Genomic DNA, 20,263 nt, shown 5'->3' on the forward strand with positions numbered 1-20,263 from the left:
GAGGAAACAGATGTCGACAGCAGTCGTGAGGAGACGCTCATCGGGCGTTGTAAACCATCTGTAAGCCTAACATTCTTATGTACAGATATCGAGCATATCCCGTAAAATCATACCATATCATAATGTACATATCATGATAAATAGTATTTGCTGTGATTTAAAAGATTAAAAAGTCGACTCAAGCAGCCGCTGCAGCAAATGTAGGCCTATCAGTTTTTCTAATAAAGCACCTGGCTAGTTACTGATGTTAACAGCTGTTGCTAGTGCCCTGGTTTAGAGGGACAGAGTGGGGCGGCCATGGGCAGATGGGCTGAGACTGCTAGTGCCCTGGTTAGAGGGACAGAGTGGGGCGCATGGGAGATGGCTGACTGCTAGTGCCCTGGTTTAGAGGGACAGAGTGGGCGGCATGGGCAGATGGCTGACTGCTAGTGCCCTGGTTTAGAGGGACAGAGTGGGGCGGCCATGGGCAGATGGCTGACTGCTAGTGCCCTGGTTTAGAGGGGACAGAGTGGGGCGGCCATGGGCGATGGCTGACTGCTAGTGCCCTGGTTTAGAGGGACAGAGTGGGGCGGCCATGGGCAGATGGCTGACTGCTAGTGCCCTGGTTTAGAGGGACAGAGTGGGGCGGCCATGGGCAGATGGCTGACTGCTAGTGCCCTGGTTTAGAGGGACAGAGTGGGGCGGCCATGGGCAGATGGCTGACTGCTAGTGCCCTGGTTTAGAGGGACAGAGTGGGGCGGCCATGGGCAGATGGCTGACTGCTAGTGCCCTGGTTTAGAGGGACAGAGTGGGGCGGCCATGGGCAGATGGCTGACTGCTAGTGCCCTGGTTTAGAGGGACAGAGTGGGGCGGCCATGGGCAGATGGCTGACTGCTAGTGCCCTGGTTTAGAGGGACAGAGTGGGGCGGCCATGGGCAGATGGCTGACTGCTAGTGCCCTGGTTTAGAGGGACAGAGTGGGGCGGCCATGGGCAGATGGCTGACTGCTAGTGCCCTGTTTAGAGGGACAGAGTGGGGCGGCCATGGGCAGATGGCTGACTGCTAGTGCCCTGGTTTAGAGGACAGAGTGGGGCGGCCATGGGCAGATGGCTGACTGCGGCCTGGTTTAGAGGGACAGAGTGGGGCGGCCATGGGCAGATGGCTGACTGCTAGTGCCCTGGTTTAGAGGGACAGAGTGGGGCGGCCATGGGCAGATGGCTGACTGCTAGTGCCCTGGTTTAGAGGGACAGAGTGGGGCGCCATGGCAGATGGCTGACTGCTAGTGCCCTGGTTTAGAGGGACAGAGTGGGGCGGCCATGGGCAGATGGCTGACTGCTAGTGCCCTGGTTTAGAGGGACAGAGTGGGGCGGCCATGGGCAGATGGCTGACTGCTAGTGCCCTGGTTTAGAGGGACAGAGTGGGGCGGCCATGGGCAGATGGCTGACTGCTAGTGCCCTGGTTTAGAGGGACAGAGTGGGGCGGCCATGGGCAGATGGCTGACTGCTAGTGCCCTGGTTTAGAGGACAGAGTGGGGCGGCCATGGGCGATGGCTGACTGCTAGTGCCCTGGTTTAGAGGGACAGAGTGGGGCGGCCATGGGCAGATGGCTGACTGCTAGTGCCCTGGTTTAGAGGACAGAGTGGGGCGGCCATGGGCAGATGGCTGACTGCTAGTGCCCTGGTTTAGAGGGACAGAGTGGCGGCCATGGGCAGATGGCTGACTGCTAGTGCCCTGGTTTAGAGGGACAGAGTGGGGAGGCCATGGGCAGATGGCTGACAAGAGGATTATCTGACTAAGCTTTTGTCATCTAGTGCTAGTAGCTACGCATGTTGTCTATGGAGAAATGCAAGGTGGACGGGACCCCTCCTGCCTGTTCTGTCCACAGTGCTGTCTAGACCCACTGGGGCTCAGTAGTTCAGGAACCGGGGTTACTGAAAGGACAGCAGATAAAGATACAGGCAGACAAGGTCCAGATTATATTTTCAATTACTAGGATTCAATTGTCGGGAAAGTGTTTAATACCTATTCTCAATACTGCCTACAGTGGCTTGCGAAAGTATTCACCCCCCCCCTTGGCCCTAGGGGCGGCAGGTAGCTTAGTGGTTAAGAGCGTTGTGCCAGTAACCGAAAGGTCGCTGGTTCTAATCCCCGAGCCGACTAGGTGAAAAATCTGTCGATGTGCCCTTGAGCAAGGCACTTCACCCTAATTGCTCCTGTAAGTCGCTCTGGATAAGAGCGTCTGCTAAATGACCAATTTATTTATTGGCATTTGTTCTATTTTGTTGCCTTACAACCTGGAATTAAAATTGATTTTGGGGAGGTTTGTATAATTTGATTTACACAACATGCCTACCACTTTGAAGACGTAAAATATTTTTTTGGGTAAAACAAACAAGAATTAAGACCAAAAAAAACAGAAAACTTGAGCGTGCATAACTATCCCCCCCCCCAAAATCAATACTTTGTAGAGCCACCTTTTGCAGCAATTACAGCTGCAAGTCTCTTGGGGTATGTCTCTATAAGCTTGGCACATCTAGCCACTGGGATTTTTGCCCATTCTTCAAGGCAAAACTGCTCCAGCTCCTTCAAGTTGGATGGGTTCCGCTTGTGTACAGCAATCTTTAAGTCATACCACAGATTCTCAATTGCATTGAGGTCTGGGCTTTGACTAGGCCATTCCAAGACATTTAAAATGTTTCCCCTTAAACCACTCGAGTGTTGCTTTAGCAGTATGCTTTGGGTCATTGTCCTGCTGGAAGGTGAACCTCCATCCCAGACTGAAACAGCTTTCCCTCAAGAATGTCCCTGTATTTAGCGCCATCCATCTTTCCTTCAATTCTGACCAGTTTCCCAGTCCCTGCCGATGAAAAACATCCCCACAGCATGATGCTGCCACCACCATGCTTCACTGTGGGGATGGTGTTCTCGGGGTGATGAGAGGTGTTGGGTTTGCGCCAGACATAGCGTTTTCCTTGATGGCCAAAAAGCTGAAATTTAGTCTCATCTGACCAGAGTACCTTTTTCCATTTGTTTGGGGAGTCTCCCACATGGCTTTTGGCGAACACCAAACGTGTTTGCTTATTTTTTTCTTTAAGCAATGGCCTTTTTCTGGCCACTCTTCCGTAAAACCCAGCTATGTGGAGTCTACGGCTTAAAGTGGTCCTATGGACAGATACTCCAATTTCGCTGTGGAGCTTTGCAGCTCCTTCAGGGTTATCTTTGGTCTCTTTGTTGCCTCTCTGATTAATGCCCTCCTTGCCTGGTCCGTGAGTTTTGGTGGGCGGCCCTCTCTTGGCAGGTTTGTTGTGGTGCCATATTCTTTCCATTTGTTAATAATGGATTTAATGGTGCTCCGTAGGATGTTTAAAGTTTCTGATTTTTTTTTTTATAACCCAACCCTGATCTGTACTTCATCCACAACTTTGTCCTTGACCAGTTTGGAGAGCACCACTTTTCCGTTATATATTTTTTTGAATTTTTTGAAACAAGTTATTTTTTTCATTTCACTTCACCAATTTGGACAATTTTGTGTATGTCCACTAAATGAAATACAAATACAAATCAATGTGGCTATAGATACTTTTGTACCTGTTTCCTCCAGCATCTTCACAAGGTCCTTTGCTGTTGTTCTGGGATTGATTTGCACTTTTCGCACCAAAGTACGTTCATCTCTAGGAGACAGAACGCGTCTCCTTCCTGAGCGTGATGGCTGCGTGGTCCCATGGTGTTTATACTTGCATACTATTGTTTGTACAGATGAACGTGGTACCTTCATGCGTTTGGAAATTGCTCCCAAGGATGAACCAGACTTGTGGAGGTCTATAAAAAAACGTCTGAGGTCTTGGCTGATTTCTTTTGATTTTCCCATGATGTCAAGCGAGTTTGAAGGTAGGCCTTTGAAGGTAGGCCAAGAGAGTTTGAAGGTAGGCCTTGAAATACATCCACAGGTACACATCCAATTGACTCAAATGTAGCTCAGTTGGTAGAGCATGGCGCTTGCAACGCAAGGGTTGTGGGTTCGTTTCCCACGGGTGGCCAGTATGAAAAATGTATTCACTCACTAATTGTAAGTCGCTCTGGATAAGAGCGTCTGCGAAATGACTAAAATGTAAATTGGCTCACTAAAAAAGACAACTTTAATTAGCCTATCAGAAGCTTCTAAAGCCATGACATAATTTTCCAAGCTGTTTAAATGCACAGTCAACTTAGTGTATGTAAACGTCTGACCCACTGGAATTGTGATACAGTGAAATAATCTGTCTGTAAACAATCGTTGGAAAAATGACTTGTGTCATGCACAAAGTAGATGTCCTAACCGACTTGCCAAAACTATAGTTTGTTAACAAGAAATTTGTGGAGTGGTTGAAAAACGAGTTTTAATGACTCCAACCTTAGTGTATGTAAACTTCCAACTTCAACTGTATATGTTGGGTATAATGTGTATATTTGTTGTATATACAGTTTACAGTTGTAAAAGAAACATACTGTAGGTCTCAATATGTCTTCCCTGTTAAAAGAAAGGTTAAAATAAAATACAGTGCTGTGAAAAAGTATTTGCCCCCTTTCTAATTTTCTCTACATTTGCATATTTGTGATACTGAATGTTATCAGATCTTCAACCAAAACCTAATATTAGATAAAGGGAACATAAGTGAACAAATAACACAACAATTACATATTTATTTCATAAACAAAGTTATGCAACACCCATTCTCCTGTAGAATTCTCTGATACAGAGCAGAATTCATGGTTCCTTCTATTAAGGCAAGTCGTCCAGGTCCTGAGGCAGCAAAGCATCCCCAAACCATCACACCACCACCACCATGCTTGATCTTTGGTATGATGTTCTTACTGTGGAATGCAGAGTTTGGTTTTCGCCAGGCATTACTGGAACCATGTCGTCCAAAAAGTTATACTTTTGAATCATCTGTCCATAGAACGTTCTTCCAAGAGTCTTGATGATCATCCAGGTGCTTTTTGGCAAACTTGAGTCAATGTTTTGGACGAGATGGGTCCCATTATGTCTGGCGAAAACCAAACACTGCATTCCACAGTAAGAACATCATACCAAAGGTCAAGCATGGTGGTGGTGGTACCAGTACAGTTAGCCTAGCGCTCCCTCCTCTCTGCCAGTACAGTACAGTTAGCCTAGCGCTCCCTCCTCTCTGCCAGAACAGTACAGCTAGCCTAGCGCTCCCTCCTCTCTGCCAGTACAGCTAGCCTAGCGCTCCCTCCTCTCTGCCAGTACAGTACAGTTAGCCTAGCGCTCCCTCCTCTCTGCCAGTATAGGTAGCCTAGCGCTCCCTCCTCTCTACCAGAACAGTTAGCCTAGCGCTCCCTCCTCTCTGCCAGTACAGTTAGCCTAGCGCTCCCTCCTCTCTGCCAGTACAGCTAGCCTAGCACTCCCTCCTCTCTGCCAGTACAGCTAGCCTAGCGCTCCCTCCTCTCTGCCAGTACAGTTAGCCTAGCGCTCCCTCCTCTCTGCCAGTACAGTTAGCCTAGCGCTCCCTCCTCTCTGCCAGTACAGTTAGCCTAGCGCTCCCTCCTCTCTGCCAGTACAGTTAGCCTAGCGCTCCCTCCTCTCTGCCAGTACAGTTAGCCTAGCGCTCCCTCCTCTCTGCCAGTACAGCTAGCCTAGCGCTCCCTCCTCTCTGCCAGAACAGAACAGCTAGCCTAGCGCTCCCTCCTCTCTGCCAGTACAGTTAGCCTAGCGCTCCCTCCTCTCTGCCAGTACAGTTAGCCTAGCGCTCCCTCCTCTCTGCCAGTACAGTTAGCCTAGCGCTCCCTCCTCTCTGCCAGTACAGTTAGCCTAGCGCTCCCTCCTCTCTGCCAGTACAGTTAGCCTAGCGCTCCCTCCTCTCTGCCAGTACAGTTAGCCTAGCGCTCCCTCCTCTCTGCCAGTACAGTTAGCCTAGCGCTCCCTCCTCTCTGCCAGTACAGCTAGCCTAGCGCTCCCTCCTCTCTGCCAGAACAGAACAGCTAGCCTAGCACTCCCTCCTCTCTGCCAGTACAGTACAGCTAGCCTAGCGCTCCCTCCTCTCTGCCAGTACAGTACAGCTAGCCTAGCGCTCCCTCCTCTCTGCCAGTACAGCTAGCCTAGCACTCCCTCCTCTCTGCCAGTACAGTTAGCCTAGCGCTCCCTCCTCTCTGCCAGTACAGTTAGCCTAGCGCTCCCTCCTCTCTGCCAGTACAGTTAGCCTAGCGCTCCCTCCTCTCTGCCAGTACAGTTAGCCTAGCGCTCCCTCCTCTCTGCCAGTACAGCTAGCCTAGCGCTCCCTCCTCTCTGCCAGAACAGAACAGCTAGCCTAGCACTCCCTCCTCTCTGCCAGTACAGTACAGCTAGCCTAGCGCTCCCTCCTCTCTGCCAGTACAGTACAGCTAGCCTAGCGCTCCCTCCTCTCTGCCAGTACAGTACAGTTAGCCTAGCGCTCCCTCCTCTCTGCCAGTACAGCTAGCCTAGCGCTCCCTCCTCTCTGCCAGTACAGCTAGCCTAGCGCTCCCTCCTCTCTGCCAGTACAGTTAGCCTAGCGCTCCCTCCTCTCTGCCAGTACAGCTAGCCTAGCGCTCCCTCCTCTCTGCCAGAACAGAACAGCTAGCCTAGCGCTCCCTCCTCTCTGCCAGTATAGGTAGCCTAGCGCTCCCTCCTCTCTGCCAGTACAGTTAGCCTAGCGCTCCCTTCTCTCTGCCAGTATAGCTAGCCTAGCGCTCCTTTCTACCAAACAGACTGGGTAAATAAACACAGCAGAACCAGAATGGAGCTTGTTACCTCATGCCGTTTGGCAATCCCCTGTAGCTCAGTTAGTAGAGCATGGCGCTTGCAACGCCAGGGTTGTGGGTTCATTTCCCACAGGGGGCTAGTATGAAAATGTATCCACTAACTGTAAGTCGCTCTGGATAAGAGCGTCTGCTAAATGACTAAAATGTAAATGTTTGATGTGCCGTTTGTCTGTTCAAATTTGCTTCTAGCGAAAAACATGGTTAGTGACCTAATAATGTCTTCTAAACTGAGCACATGTGGGAGGGTTGGAAAGGATGGAGTGGGACTTCTGAGGCAAAATAAAGTCATCCATATTTTTTATTTTTATATGCTGGTAGGGACTCAAGGCCCTATGAGCAGACTGGTGTGCGTTCCAAATGGTACCCTATTCCTTATTGGGCCCTGGTCAAATGTAGTGCACTACAAAGAGAATAGGGTACCATTTGGATGCGACCTGGACCATTCCTGAGGTGGGCTGAGATGCTGAATCAACAATTCGGCGGGAAAGTAAAGGGATGGAAGAAGGAAAACTCTGCTAAACAAACGTCACTTTAGTCATCTGGGTCACGGACAGACAGACAGACAGGCAGACAGAGAGACAGACAAGACAGGCAGGAGGACAGACAGACAGGAGGACAGACATACAGACAGAGAGACAGGCAGGCAGGAGGACAGGAAGGCAGACAGACACGGTGAGAAGAAGAAAGATATGGAAAAGATGAAAACACATCATTCCTGGGGAACCAGGAACTACTTCCAGAACTTGATCAGATGGACCAAGTGATTTGTTGCTGAATGTAATAAATGAAGACTGAGGCAGCGTCCAAAATGGCACCCTATTCCCCGTAGAGAAGCAGAGAAAGATCTCAACTGCAACCAGAGGGAACTACAGAAGAAGGGTGCTATTTAGGGAGTTACTAAATTAACTTCCAGGAAAATAGTACTGTACATCAATGGAGGCTTTATAGTTGTTCATTGAAGTTGACAGATACAAGATGGATCCAATACAGACAGACAGTAATCAAACAAACAAACCCAACGATCAACTCACTAAACATTACGACATGTCTGATCTGCATTGACCATCACCAGCGACCTTTTCCAGACAGGCATTCTTAATTACAGCAGGCTAAATAAAACATTTACATTTTAGTCATTTAGCAGACGCTCTTATCCAGAGCGACTTACAGTTAGCATATACATTATTTTATCGAACCCACAACCCTGGCGTTGCAAACGCCATGCTCTACCAACTGAGCTACATCCCCTAAACAAATGAATTTAAAATGAATCAATCCAGTTCAAACATAATAGGGTTGGCACTGGCAGAACATTTTGGTCATAGAGATATTTTGTCTGATGTTATGATGAGGACTTCTTTAAAATGTTTGAAGTGTATTTCCTGCCTTTTCCTCCAAATGACTGTATTGAATCCATAGACTGTCAAATAAACAATTAAACATTTGTAAACTTCTATTTGTGCACAAACATTTGTGTGCATTACAAAAAATAACAGTGACTCAAGTCACTTGCACTCCAATAGTCCGCATTAATTAAGTAATAATGCTCTGCTTTCACCTATCCAGTCCTTTCAGATAGAAAGGGGGCCAAGGTAACGTGGTAGAGGCCAGCGAGGAACCAGCCCCTGGTGTTGCACCTCTCAGCTGAGTTTGGGTCCTTTTGACTGATGGCCATCAAAGCGTTTGTACTTGCCCCGACCTGGTGTGTGCTTGCCCCGACCTGGTGTGTACTTGCCCCGACCTGGTGTGTACTTGCCCCGACCTGGTGTGTGCTTGCCCCGACCTGGTGTGTGCTTGCCCCGACCTGGTGTGTGCTTGCCCCGACCTGGTGTGTGCTTGCCCCGACCTGGTGTGTGCTGGGGGGCATGACCTGGCGTGCCCTTTGACCCCCCCCCTCCCCCCCTCCCCCCCCCCCTCCCCCTCAGGTTCCCACAGGGCGTTCCTGAGGAAGCGAGACGCTGCTGCTTTGTCCAGACGGGCCACTTTCCTCCTGTCAGTGATCTCCTTCACACGGTTCATATACGTCCTGATCCTCTCCTACAGTCAGGTGACAAGAAAATAAAGCACTTAGAAATAACCTTATGATTTAAAAAATATTACATATGTCACTTAGCAGCAGGGATGGGCACGGTTATTCGAACAGACGTTAGTATTCTTTGTTCTTTTTTTTAATCATAGGCCTATTTTAACGCTTTGTCTAAAATAAATACAATTATCTATGTGACATTGCTACACACATGGATATACCATGACATTTAAAATTCTTAATTCAATTAACTTATCAGTGTAGTTTTAATTACGTGCGCCCCATAAAAAGTCCAATCAAAGTGGCACTTTCTACAGTCAGTGGCTCAGCAACGTGGGAGATCTCTAATCAACGCAAAATGGAAATAAAATTACGTAATGAAGTTAGTTAAATGAGAAGGAGCAGGCTGCCATGACGAGCAACCATCCGGTAGGCTGCTGTTTCATCTGAACGGAGTTGTTGTAGACAAGGACAAGGAGAGTAGGAAAACAGCCTCAATTAGCCTCGGTCGCTAGCTAACGTAGCTGGCTATATTCTTTACATCAATTTGATGCAGTCAAGACAGGCACTACCAGACGAGATGATAAGATACAGGGCTCTACGCTCACGTGTGCACCCAAGTTGAAAAATGTAGGCGCACACAGAGAAATGTAGGAGCACAATTACAAATATTTGAGGTAATAAATCCTTAATTTTTCTAGGCGCACTGATGCTCCTAAATAAAAAGGGCTCGGAGATAACCTGTGGAATCTACAACTTTGTTTAACTAGCGTGAGTCTGTATGGCTCTCTCTCTCTCTCTCTCTCCCCCCCGTGTAAAACTCACCAGCCTCTGCCCATCGCACTGCTGCAAGCAAGCGGCACTTAAGACGACTATCTGGATATCCGGAAAAAACTTCATGAGTGGAATTCTCTTCAGGGTAAAAATGAAAATATCTTACCAACTCTTGCTTGATTGTTTGGGGTTTATTCCTTGTGTGACCAAGTACGCTTTAAAACAACAAAACAAGAATTATACTAATTTAGCATGGGGAGTGTTGTGGTGACAGTCATGTAATCATCTTTACATAATTTTTTTTCAAGCAGACTAGATAGAATTTTACAACATTAACCTGGCTTTGCGTGCAGACAAATATAGCACACTTACTCCAGAAAAGAGAGTTGAGGCTATATGCAGACGTCAGGTCCAGCTTGGCTTGTTCCAGAAGATCCAGCTATCAAGAAAGCAAGAGACACATTGAGAGGGTTCGTTTTCGCTCGCCCAGTTCGACAGGTAGGCAGAGTTTGCACCAGGTTAAAAGTGACTGCATTTGTTTTGTAACCAGGCTGCCCCCCCCCCCCCGTTGGTGTGAGCTGGGATGTAGCCTAGGTAAAGCACGTGGAGTAATGCGTTAGTGTTCCCTGTTTCCAAATGGGCTTTATCTTCCTTCCCAAGGAAAACTAGTTTAAGAATTCAAACATATATATATATATTTACAGAAAATACATGTTGTAGCCCGTTTCTGAAGCATGCATCATGCTTCCTTATTGACAATATGACCCGGCTCTGTAGATTACTGTTGGATTTGAGCAGGGCGCTCCGCCTTCGGCGGTTTTGCGTCAGGCCCTAGCTCTGTCCACCCCGGTTCAGTGTAATAAAACCTCCTGGGACAGCAGAGGCCTGAACATTACCCTTCTGTTGACTGACTCAGAGTGACACTCCCAATAATCAGGGGTGTATTCATTACGCCGATTCTGTTGCAAAACGTTTTGTCTGTTGCAAAAAACGCTTTGCGACAGAAACCGTTTACTCCAAACAGAAAACGAAAACTAGAGTTTCTATTGGGCAAATTCAGGTAGGTCCCTCCCAGTTTCGTTTGCGCTGTCTGGTTCATAAACTGTAAACGGTTTCCGTTGCAAGACATAATGAATACACCCCAACACTTCAGATAACACTCAATACCAAGGCACAGCGGTCTAAGGCACTGCATCTCAGTGCTTGAGGCGTCACTACAGACCCCCCTGGTTCGATTCCAGGCTGTATCACAACCGGCCGTGATTGGGAGTCCCATAGGGCGGCGCACAATTGGCCCAGCGTCGTCCGGGTTTGGCCGGTGTAGGCCGTCATTGTAAATAAGAATTTGTTCTTAACTGACTTGCCTAGTTAAATAAAGGTTAAATACAAAAATACAAAATACAAAAATTCTATCCTGTCTGTCACCGACTGGCTGATCACTACTTACCCGTTGTACCAGCTCATTTCTTGGCATAGATATGATGGTCTGCACCATGTTGTTGACAGCATCGACTGATGACTCAAACCCAGTGGCGGCTCCTGAAAAAATTCTCAGGGGGGGCAATTTTTCTGATGATTTAGGTGACCTACACACATTTAAAAAAAGATATGTCCAGCAACAACATGAAGACAGGGGCAGCATATAAGTCAATACCAGAAGCATTTATTGACTGATCTCAAAAGTGTTGGCTTAGAAAAGCAAAATAAGTTATCACAGTAAAAATAATCAAGGGTGTTCTTTCACATTCCTCAACACTGCATAAACAATATGCATTTCCATAAACAAATGAAATATCAGCTGAAAATACAGCATCTTGGTATTTGTTCAGATTGCAGGATCAACAAGAGCTTTTACCACATTTACAACATTTCAATGGTAGTGCAGCCAAATATTGTTTAAGAGTAAAAGAGAAATCCACACTTACACAATAAATAGTAACAGCATGGCAATAACAAGTAGACAAATTGTTGAGAGAAGTGGATGCCAAGTCCGCTTATTATAAGCGACTTTGGGCTTGTTTTTCTGTAAAGTCGCTTACAAATATTGGTAGTCGCGGGTCGCGTTTTTTTTGGGCTTGTTTCTAAAGTGTAGTTGCTTATTTGGGCTTGTTCCCAGCTCCATAGTAAGTTGTCAAGCAGTCTTGCCTGTTCCCTCTGTCCCTCCCCTTTCCCCATACACACAGGAGAGGGCAGAGTTTTTTTCCCACCCACATCCTGCTTCTAATTGGCTCTGACCCAGATGGCAACGAGTACTAGCCAATCAGAGGCAGAGCAGGTCAATCTGTTATTTTCTGTTTAGGAAAACGTCAGTGAGTGACGTTTAAAATGAAAATACGTGCGAGTCGCAACTGATGGTGAGTAACTGGACTGTAGGAGAGTTTTTGGAGGAACAAATGCCCCGGGGGCAAAGTGGGCGAAACACGGGAAGAAATATAACAAAGACTGGGAGAAAGAGAAAAAAGTAAAAGAATGGATTCAACCCGTCGCGGGTTAATTTCTCCTGTTAATGGGTTATAGTTATTTAAAAATGGGATCTTCTGCAGTCCCTGCAATAATAAATAAAGAATATGTGAATTCAGGATGATATTTATTTGTGTGTGCAAATTTTCATTATCAGAAGTTACTGTGTATATAATGTACTTGGTACATCAGTCTATATTTGATATCCCATCAGTTTTCTAATGTAAAATAATGTTAAAAAGGTGGTTTAACTCCTTATTGTAGTCATTGTCCTGAAGCTCAGGGGGGGGGGGGGGGGAATAAATAAACTACAGTGTGTACAGTTTTGCAAAACTGCGCACAGTTGACTAATCTGTCCACATGGATGTAAAATTGACAATCTGTACCCACGGATTGTAAAAACATGCACACAGTTGATTTCTCTCTTCCCAGAACCTAGTGGGGCTCCGTAGAAAAAGTTGCTTGTTTTTGGCTTTTTTTCCCCACAGGCCTGGTTGCTTATTTGTCTCGCGAGATCTGGCAACACTGAAGTGGATCTTTACAACTACATTTTGTGGAATGTAGGATATGACCAAAGTGCTACTTAATAAAAGCAGAGTAACGTTGTCCCAAATAGGGGAATGAACAAGTGAGGCTTGACCTAGTGTGGTCTGGGCATCTTGGCTTTACACAACGAAGACCAAACCAGAATGATGAGGTGCTGCTAAGTTTAACTAAATAATTCTGATATACACATTACTTGCTTCAAAAAGGCCTCATGGTTGAATTGGAAATATGTGCACCTGAGCATAATTCACAACAAGCAAGCAGGAGCTTTTGATCCTCGGGTGTAGGACTTTCCCCCTTTAGTAGAAACCTGTTGAATTATTAAATTTGGTCTGGGAGGTCCTAATTGTTTCGTTGCCAATTTATCTTGATTTGTTCGCCGACAAAAAGGAACTTCTTTCAAAGAGACAATCGAGTTGCACTGAACGCTAGCCATCTTGACAGTAGTACGTGAATTGATTGACGCTGCTACCCGCTCTTTTCTTAGTTACGTTCATGGTTATGTTACGTATGACGAAAGCGCGTAAGTGCAAGCCCTCCCGGAACCCATAGAGATTGTATTGAAAGCTCTGATATTTGAAAAAAAAAGATTTTACATGAGAGTCTATGAGAAACTTCTGGGGCGATTTTCAACCTGACTGAAATCGCCCCAAAAGGGGCAGGGCCATTTGAAGCACGACTTTAGCCTGATTGGACATTTAGTGGCAGATCAGACGTCTAGATTACAACACTGATAACTACTGTTGCCGTGATATAATTGATTAGAAAAAAAATCCCTTCCTTTTCCCGTTTGGCAGTGCGTCGCCCATATCGCCCTAATGAACACACCGCCCCTGCTCAAACCCCGTGAGCTGCTCCTCAATCTCAGTAGGGTAGTCTTCCACAGGGATGTCCTCTGCCATGTTGTCTGGGGAGATTGAGAAAGTAAATTAACGTTAGACATGGTAGACACTAGAAACGGTAGGTAGCTAGCTAGCTACTAATTTTAACTATACCATGACAACTCAATTGCAGCATATATTTATACCACCATCTTTGATGCAGCTAAAACAGAGAGGAAGAGACAAATAGATCATCATTGGCTAAAATAGACATGCATGTAGCCAGTAGATCCGAGGCCAGGCTTCCTGTGTAGATTAAGACACCGCAGAATTGGCGCGAAATATGGCTCAGTAAATATACCTCAATCCAGGAATGAGAAATGCATTGTACCCCGAATTGCCCCGTTAGCCTTGCATGATGATAGATAGCTTGGCTGGCTAGCTAGCTAGCATTCCTGCAAGGATTCTGAACAGCTAGCTACGGCTCAGAGAAAACGTATTATTTCAGTCAATCACAAAGTCATTCGGAACACTTCGTTAACTACTCATTGTTTGGATAGTTTGTTATTGTAGCTAGTTATTGCAATAATGTGAAGCTACCTACCTGTTTCTCCACACACACGTTGTAGTCCTACCGGAAGTACATCAAAGTCAACATTGTCGTCTATGTTTTGTATTTCGCCTCTCGATGAGCTCAACACGCTCTACTTTGTTGGCGTGCAGAAAACAACTTCTTCTTCTTATGTGGGTTTATGGCGGACTACATCCAAAAGTTGTATTGCCGCCACCAACTGGACGGTTTGATACCCCTCCCAAAAAAACAACAACAACAAAAAAATCCATACTTAATAATTATTCTAACAATCCACCCTAATAAAAATGGTACATTGCCAAAAACAAACAAAACTCCCACTTCTTCCTCCTTTTAGTTCTCCATATCTCCTTTCTCAGGCTTTTGCTAATATTCCATGTTAAATCAAATCAAATCAAATTGTAACTCCTTAGCTGTGAAATCTTTCAGCCACAGGAACCGCTCGGCCGCAATCACAATGATTTCAATCTTCCTAGATATTTTCTCCATTATCACCATTACAATAAAGGCCACACCTTTTTAACCTTTAAATTGTCAGGATCCTCTTGGTGTAAGACAACCCCTGCAGCCTGCAGTGAAGGACTATCCACTACCATGGACTCTTCTGGTGCAACATTCAAACCCTCAACCCTTTTCACAGCTTCTGTATATGAAATGCTCTGTACAACCCTGACTTTTACCCTTGTGGGGCATTCAGAAGAAGTGGCTTCATGATTCCCACCTCAATTACAACATGTCACATTTTCTTCACTTTTATAACACATAATATGATATTTTCCACGTCTTGTACATCTCGGCTTCTCCCTTCTGCAAACACTTTCTACATGACCAAAAGCTTTACAATGCTCACACTGCATTGTTCTTGGGAAAATGCTCTAACTCTGTAGTTAATATACCCTAACCGCACTTCATTAGGGAGAGACTCCATTAAAAAAAACAAAAGAATAGATAAACTATTCACTTTTTCCCCATTCACCACTCGATTCATCCGACGTGCTTCAATCACAATCCAAACTATTCCATCTCTTCCAAATCAAAGTCCCACGAAACGTCAGATATAACCCCGTTAAGGGGTTGCCCTGTTCCGAAGCTACACACACAACACTTCAAACTGATCAAATGGATTACGACACAACGCACTTTCCTTCTGATCGGCTGAATCACAAAACATCTGAACAAGTCCTCCTCTAGTGATCCTCACATCCTTCACTTTCCCCAGCACTCCAGTCCGGATAACTCAAATGGTTTCTTCAAGATTGGTATTCTGCTGCTCCTTATTAACAAACCGTTCTCCTACTAGATACGAAGGGTCATTCTAATCACTGTACCCTATTTTTCTCCGTTTTCCATTACTTTTGAGCATTACTCCAATTCTCCTTGATTCTACCTCCATTGTATTCTGATTCCACTTCATCATCCGCTTCCGCCAGCTGCCGTGAATCTGTTTCGTCAGACGTGCCGGTGCAGCAAACTACATTCAAGCGCTCAAGCGCATATCGTGAAGGGCCATGCTGGCTATTTTAACAGTGAAGTTAGAAGAATGTGATTAATTTAGTTGGCAATGGCATAATAAACGGGACGTATCAGCCTTTTAATAGCGTTTGAGCGCTGGACAGAGAGCGAAACGAGCTTGTTTCCATGGTTACAGAAATCCTAGAATAAAAAAGTTGCAACAGTTTCAAACAGCTTTAAAAAAAAAAAAAAAAATACAAATAAAATGGACAATTGTGATTTGGAGAAGCTTGCTATTTCGGGACAGAAGTTGCAGCCTGCGTTCAAAGCAGATGTAACAACTTACAAAGTTACTGTTGCAAGCAACGTCAACCAGGTTACATTGGACCTGCGCACAAGTGACTGCGGAGCCTGTTATAAAATCGTAAGTTTCAACAAAGTAAAGTTTTTTGGGATGCGAATATTTTTTAATACTGTAAGATATTCTACACTGTGTACTACGCACGACATCATCTGTTCTTCATGCTCTTGCAAATCAATACATTTAAATATTTTCAGCTTTGTGGTGATGGCTCAAAGTCCATCAAACTGAATGATGGATTGAATTTGGTTGAAATAGAGTTGGTAGCCGAGGATGGGACCTCCAAGAAATATTGCATTGAGGTCACCAAACGGTCTGCGAGGACTGCGGAGTTGAGTGACCTGACCATTGAAGGAAACGTTCAATTACAACCTGCATTTTCTGCAAACATCTATGATTACTCAAGTGAGTGGGTATGCATTAAAAAATATATATGAAAATAAAGTATCTATTCTATTCTCATGACTTATTCTATTACTTATATAATATGCAGTTTTTTTTTTTTCAACCTGGCAATCTTTTCATTTAGGCACAGTTTATTTCCACTGTAACTCGGGTGACCATACTGCCGAAGGTTCCTGATTAAAAACATGAACGTTTCAGTGAATGAAGAAAGTGATTCCAAACCTTCTCCATTGAATGTTGGAGAAACTGTCGTCAGTATCAAGGTCTTATCGGCAGATGGCAGCAATTCTCAGGTAAGACAATTACACAGACTTACAGTATTGGCAACATTTGTATGGACATTTTTGGTCAATCTTTCTACTTTAGATATAATGATACATAAACTATTCAGTGATTCCTGATGGATTTAAAGAGTGTGTCTTTCAAAAACCACTCCCAGATTTACTATGTGCTGGTGACGCGAGAGCAGATTCCCATGGCTGTGGCTTTCAGTGATGTGAAAGAGCAGGTCTACTATGAGTGTCCTGTCACTCTGACCGCCCTCTACAGACCCATCTCCATCAACCAGAGGTAAAGTTTCTATAGCAGGGGTGTTCTAATCACACCCTGGAGGTCCGGAGTACTGCTGGTGTTCTGTTCTACCTGATAATTAGTGGCACCCCACTGAATTAGTCCCTGATAAGGGGAAGAATTAAGAAAATAGCAGTGGAACTGGCTTCGAAGGTCCAGATGTGTGATCAACCAGGTTCAACCCCAGGTCTCCTACTCTTTAGGGCCCATAGTCACACAGAATCTCAGAGTAGTGCTGATGTAGGATCAAGTCCCCCCCTGTTTATAAAATCTTATTCAATATTATCTGAAAGGCAAAACTGATCCCAGATCAGCACTCCTACTCTGATAAGCTTTATGGATACGGGCCCTGATCTCAGGTTATTTATCAATGTGCATGGATTCTTTCTCATCAATTGAGACTCTGACACTGTTTTCTGCAGTGATCCACAGCACTTGTTCTCAGCCCCCTGCATTGACATGCTGGTGAGAAGGTCAAAGGTCGACCCGCTAAAGGAGTGTCCCCTCGGAGACAGCTGGAAGGTTCTGGAACACGACCTGGACAAGGCCATGTCCTCCGCCCTGGTCAAGTGTTTCTTTGCATACCGAGGTACACTGTCACTTACAAGCCAACAAGATGATTACTTTCTCAAATATGATTATTTCTTATATTGAAGGAATGTTGTAATGTTCAAATTTCACTCATATCAATATAAGCTAATCAGCAGTTATAGATGAAACCACAGCTACTGTGTGTTTGTCATTAATCATGGCATGTCTCTGTTTAAGAGAGGATGTGAGAGTGTGATGAAACTGGCTGAAGTGGGGTCACATGCAACTGGAGTGTCGTCCACACAAACCCTCAGCGGACCTGGACCAAAAGGTCAGCATGAAACATTGACCAGTGTGTGTGTGTGTGTGTGTGTGTGTGTGTGTGTGTGTGTGTGTGTGTGTGCGCGCATGTGTGTGTGTGTGTGCGCGCACGTGTGTGCAGAGGGCTAAAATCACAGCCATCGATCTAGGCTCTTCTCATGCTTTAACATCAGCCAATAGTTCGAAGTGCTCTAACCAAATGACCATCCCTAATCAAACTTGCCGCATTGCATGTTTGTGTGAAATATCTAACCCTTACTAAATGCAATCTTAATGCTGGAATACGTAATGGTGAAACTGTCACGTCCGTTTGAGGTATTACAACAACAAAGAAGTTACTTCAAACAACTTACACAGTTTTTTACCCCCCTCTGACATCATTGCATGCGCAGTAGAACAGCAGAGTATGTACTGCACGTTGTTTTTAACACGATGCTGGATCCTCCTCTCCTCCTCTTCCGCTTCATCGAAACAAAAACAATAACAAATGTGCTGGGTTGAACAGTAGCACCGTTTCCTCTTATGTGGATTTCAGCTTTCAATGTACCTTTCTTTCAGGAAGTCACTGAGACAAGCTGGTACAAGAAGCATTTTGCATCCTCAACCTGCTTAGAGATAGAGACCAAACACACCTTGGAGGTAATGAGAAAGCTTTACAAATGGTTACCTATGATAGAGGCATAGACTTTGAAAATGCCTAAAGCTATGCAGTTACAGTGCAACACTCCAGTTATGGATTACTCACTGATACGAAGGTATTTACATAATTTATGTCCTACAGAGAACTGAAATATTGCAACGCATTGCCTAGTTTGGATATCTTGCTCTATTTGCTATCATCGTTGTTGCTAAGATTGTTCAAACTTTTGTCCATCTCATTAGATAGATTCTCTGCTAATGTGTTGCGGATGAGGCATCATTCATTCTGCATCAGTGAGGATGTTTCCTTTGTTCTCCACAGGTACGTAACTGGGAGAAGAGACTACAAAAGGCAACAGGACAGGATAATGTCGATAATCTATGTGCCCTGGCCCAGGACAATCTGAAACTCTACAGAGAGCGTCTGCCCAAACCAGGTCGGTAAGAGTTTCCATTCAACGCAGCTAAACTGAACCCCTGTGAGCATACCGGATTAGCCTTTCCCATTGAAAAATACACGAAGAGAGGCTAGTTAGCGTTTGCATAGTGGATTAGCCTTGCTTATTGAAAAATACATGAAGAGAGGCTAGTTAGCATTAGCGTCAAGGGGCTTACCCTGACATGATGCGGGGACACTCAAGTTACTGTTTGTCATTTTTTTGTCCACTTGTGCCTGACTAATCACTGAATCTGAGAAGTGTCATCAGAGAAGCGTTGAATAGGACTCGTTGGTCCTCATTCTGAAATCTAATCCTCACAAACTTGAGAACAAGAGGTGTGTCTGTATGAGGTAAAGTGTTGAAATATACAGACTCTGTGAAAGAGAGTTAGGTTCGGCGACCTGGAAGAAAACCAGAATGAAAAGGGATGTAATTCCAAAACAATTCAAAGCCACCTTAACAGTCTTCCGGTTGGTCTTGAATGAGGAACAGTAAAGGGTCTTTCAGAGTTCAATGTGCAAGAATTATTGGAAACATGCATCAGCTACCTCTTTTCAATCATGTTGATTTTTCATTTAGAAAATGTGGCCATGTCATTTCAGCAAGCTATGACACCAACCATCTCAGATTGTTCTGAAATCTTTTCTGTAGTTAGAAACAGATAAGATTAGCATTCCTGCAACATTATTTTGTTGAAATATCATTTGATCTCTGAGAAATTAAGCTAAATGATTGCACGCACATTGGCCATTTTAATCTATAGGATTAATATAATATTCAATAAATATATTACCTAACATCTGATTTGGACCAAACCTTTTTCTAACAATGAGTAAGACATGAGGAATCCAAAGAAATGTTCAAAAGACACCCACGGACGCCCCACACCCCACACCAATCCCACCCCAACAACCAGTAGACAGTATCAGTTCTCTATGTCTGACAAGTAGTATGGAGGGGTGGCTCGGAGTATTGTTTCTTCATCCTATGTAATGTATTCTCAGTGAATTTGGTGATGTTCCCCCCCCCCTGTTCAGAGAAATTAGTCATTGAAGTTGTTAGGTTTATGTCCCATCTTACATCCTGATATTTCCAGGTTCTGACCACTAGATGGTGCTGTTCCTTCTGTTATTATTATTATTATTATTATTATTATTATAATTAAACAATGCTAATCTTATAGGGTGTTAAAATCCTCTTTCTTGTGTTTTTTGAGGTGAAACGACCCTTTGGTATGTCAGGGCTATGAAGCCGTAGTTAGGGAGGCTTAGATTCTTCTAGAGTGGCGGCGATACTTCCCTCGTGTGTGTTAGAATAGAAACTCTTTCCTCTGGGATGCAAAGGGCCTGACATCAATGTAAAGTGACAGATAAGGGTTGATATTGCAGAGGCAATTTACACCCATTGAATATTTCATGCAAAAAGATGCAGGCGATCTTTCATAAGTGAAAGTCTGGCAGACATATCAGTGTGGATGTCGGATCACCAAATCAAACTGAACCTCGGCAAGACGGAGCTGCTCTTCCTCCCGGGGAAGGACTGCCCGCTCCATGATCTCGCCATCACGGTTG

At 44.9% G+C, this 20,263-nt stretch overlaps 1 pseudogene across 1 annotated transcript; it reads right to left on the reverse strand.

The window, feature by feature from the left end:
- Positions 1-8,394: 8,394 nt before the first annotated feature.
- Positions 8,395-14,004, reverse strand: LOC311100764 (nuclear nucleic acid-binding protein C1D-like; annotated as a pseudogene). Its single transcript has 6 exons — positions 13,986-14,004; positions 13,387-13,467; positions 11,002-11,066; positions 9,927-9,993; positions 9,721-9,769; positions 8,395-8,791 (listed from the first exon to the last, which is right to left on the reverse strand). The product of its transcript is annotated as a nuclear nucleic acid-binding protein C1D-like (transcript).
- Positions 14,005-20,263: the final 6,259 nt, after the last annotated feature.

Source organism: Coregonus lavaretus (assembly GCF_964263955.1).
Source record: "Coregonus lavaretus genome assembly, chromosome: 25".
Taxonomy (NCBI): domain Eukaryota; kingdom Metazoa; phylum Chordata; class Actinopteri; order Salmoniformes; family Salmonidae; genus Coregonus; species Coregonus lavaretus.